This window comes from Poecilia reticulata, unplaced genomic scaffold (assembly GCF_000633615.1).
Source record: "Poecilia reticulata strain Guanapo unplaced genomic scaffold, Guppy_female_1.0+MT scaffold_155, whole genome shotgun sequence".
Taxonomy (NCBI): domain Eukaryota; kingdom Metazoa; phylum Chordata; class Actinopteri; order Cyprinodontiformes; family Poeciliidae; genus Poecilia; species Poecilia reticulata.
Window position 1 is genome coordinate 176,473 of NW_007615016.1, and position 2,900 is coordinate 179,372.

General features: G+C 45.0%; 1 protein-coding gene across 2 annotated transcripts in view; it reads left to right on the forward strand.

The window, feature by feature from the left end:
• The first annotated feature begins 1,357 nt into the window (after positions 1-1,357).
• jade2 (jade family PHD finger 2) overlaps positions 1,358-2,900 on the forward strand; it is a 138,341-nt gene continuing 136,798 nt past the window's right edge. For both annotated transcript variants that reach the window (XM_008401939.2, XM_008401940.2), the window contains exon 1: positions 1,358-2,232. The gene's annotated coding sequence lies outside the window, so the exon portion shown is untranslated. The remainder of the gene's footprint in view (positions 2,233-2,900) is intronic.

Genomic DNA, 2,900 nt, shown 5'->3' on the forward strand with positions numbered 1-2,900 from the left:
TTATATTATACAAATGACTAAATCTGATTTTCTTTTTTATTTGGTGCTTTCAGAGTTTAAGGTTCTGCCGATCAGATTCACCCAATTAGGGGACAATTAATTTCACCTGGCTGTACTTCCTGGTTCAGTTCTTCGTTGGTTGTCTTCCAGCACATTCCTGTCACCTAAGTCTTGTTTTCGGTGTCGTTTCTATGCAATTGATGTTGTTATATTTTTGTAGAAAAGGGACTACAGTATAAGTTGTGGCATAATCAATACAATTATAGCAAAATTCAGTCTAATGGGTGAATGTGATCGGCTGAACCTTAACCTCTGAAAGCACCAAATAAAATCAGATTTAGTCATTTGTATAATATAATCCTTGGGTGACGTTGTGSTCCACACTACATACCAGTTGGTGGCGGCGACGTAACAGCGGTAAAGCAAAATGTTTGATGATTGGAGCAAAATGGATGCGGCTGATGACGTCATCGGCAGAAATTATACCTTTTAATATCTCATTAAGGGAAAGCTGCACAAACGTTGCACTAACGAAAAGCCCACTTTGGATTGTTTTGGAGCAAGATGGGGTGACGTGACGTCATCGGCCAAAATTATAACTTTTAAACTTTTAATATCTCGAAGACGAAAGTTGCACAAACGGAGCACAAACGAACTAGCCCACAGTTTGTTTTGGAGCAAKATKGGGGGATGGTGAACTCTGGATGACCTAARAAATAATTTTTAATATCTCAGAAACCAAAGCTGCACAAACGGAGCACTAATGATTCAGACTATTAGCTGGATGGGTGTCAGCTTCACACAGCTTCAAATATCAGGTGTACATTTTAGATTTATCACGTTACAGTGACRGCTAACAGCAATGCTAGCCATCGTTAGCGAGGAGCTGTTTTAGTTGCTGCATAATGTATTATACTATCACAAGATGTTACTAATAACAGTAAAAAATGATTGATTATAGCGAATCAAAACCGTCTTTTTTAGGTTTTTTTTTTATCTTTATCTCCAAACTATGGGGAAGTTTGAAAACTGACCTTAAAAATGCTTCTTGAATTTTACTGTTTGGAAAATGTGCTGCATTTGCTGCAAATAAATAAATTTTTATTTTATTTTGAAAAATTAAATGTAATTATTTTATTTGGATTTTAAAATTACTAATATTGCATTAAAAAAAACTAAAGTGGTGAAATTAAAAACCTCCTTTGTCCGATTAATCGTCAAAATAACGAATATTTATATTCCTTCTGTCCAATATTCAGAAACGCATCATAACCCGGCAGGTGAAGCTGCAACACCCATCCTGTCCTCACGGGGGCGCTGCAGCCTCACATTTGTCAGAATAGGAAGTACAGTTTTCTGTAACCGTGAATTGAAAGTACGCCATAAATATGGCGCCAAAATAGTTTTCAAGCAGATGATGAGATCGGATTTTCTCCTGCCTTCCTCTCTGTGTTGTTGTCGATCTTTTGAATATTTTTAAAAATCTTTTCTCTGCTGTCTGCAGCTCCAGACGCGCCTGTGCTTATATTTGTTGCAGCGCGGTGTTGCAGGCATTCACCGGCCGGAGGAGCGGCTGGAGACGAGCTCAGGTCTGGGTTTTATTTCTCAACCAGCACCGTTGCCTTACTGGCGTGCGGTGTTTTTTCTGACTCATCCTGTGGAAATATATCCCCGTTTTTTATTTTTTTGGTTCAGCCTCCCTCCTTCCTCTGCTTCCCCAGCCTCCTCCTCCTCCTCCCGCTGGCTCCGAAGGAGGAAAACAGCCGGATAGGGACTCATCCACGTTTCGGCTGCTGTTTTTATTTAGATTTTTTTAATTTAAATGTTATTTTTTGCAGAATGCGACATGCTTTCCATGTTGCGCGCATCTCGGAGCCTGGCACGCCGGCGGTAGCGCTGCGTTTGGCTTCCTACTGACTGCTCGCCACTTTTCTCTCCGGGTTTGTGTCCAGGACGGGATTTTACACATTTTGGATTCGGACTCCTGTCTTTGACGCGCTGTCAACACGGGGAGGGGAGGCGGGGAGAAGAGGGACAGTCCTGTCACCCTGCGTGGTTTAAGTGTCCGGTGTGTGTGTGTGTGTGTGTGTGTGTGTGTGTGTGTGTGAGGGGATGTTTAGCAGCACCAACCCTCTGCTGGTAAACTACATGTGCCTGCTCCAGATGATCTCCTAAATCTGATCTAATCCAGGACTGAGGACGTCTGTGAATCCAGAGCTGACTCCTACCAAGGTACGGAAAGCATTTATTTATTCACGCCTTTAAAATGGATGCGAGTTGCGTTCAGGGCTCCCGTGCTGCGTTCAGGACCTCTGAAGTCCACTTCGCTGCGCTCTGGCAGCGCTAGGCCGGCGGCTGTCTGCGCACTTTGGCAGGTTTTGGAAGCGGAAATGCATTTTATCGGAGGCTTTGCGGGAAAATGAGACGAGGAGTCCAGCAGGCGGGTAGACCTGACCGCTGCTGTCCCGGTTGTTTTCATTTCACAGTCGCTGCAGCGCGGAATGTGCGTTTGAAACGAGCCACGCATGTCTAGACTCATGCACGCATGATGAAAGTTGCGTGGAGAGAACCAGCAGCAGGAGGAAGAGGAGGAGGAAGAGGAGGAGGAAGAGGAGGCAGCTGAACGTTTTGCAGCAGCAGAGGGATGTGCCTGCTCTTTTTTTATCTCATTCCTGGGGGAATCTAGCAAATATTCAGCGGGGAACGGCGGTGTGTGGCGCTTAGGGAGGCTGAGCACGCAAAGCTCACGCAGGCACACGTCAAGAAATTAGAGCAACTCATCTCCTCTTCCTCCATCAGCCTCCTCCTCCTCCTCCTCCTCCTCCTCCTCCTCCTGCTGCTGCTGCTGCGTGCTGTGCAGCTACGGTTGGCTCAGGGAGAGGGGGGAGTGGCTGTTGTTT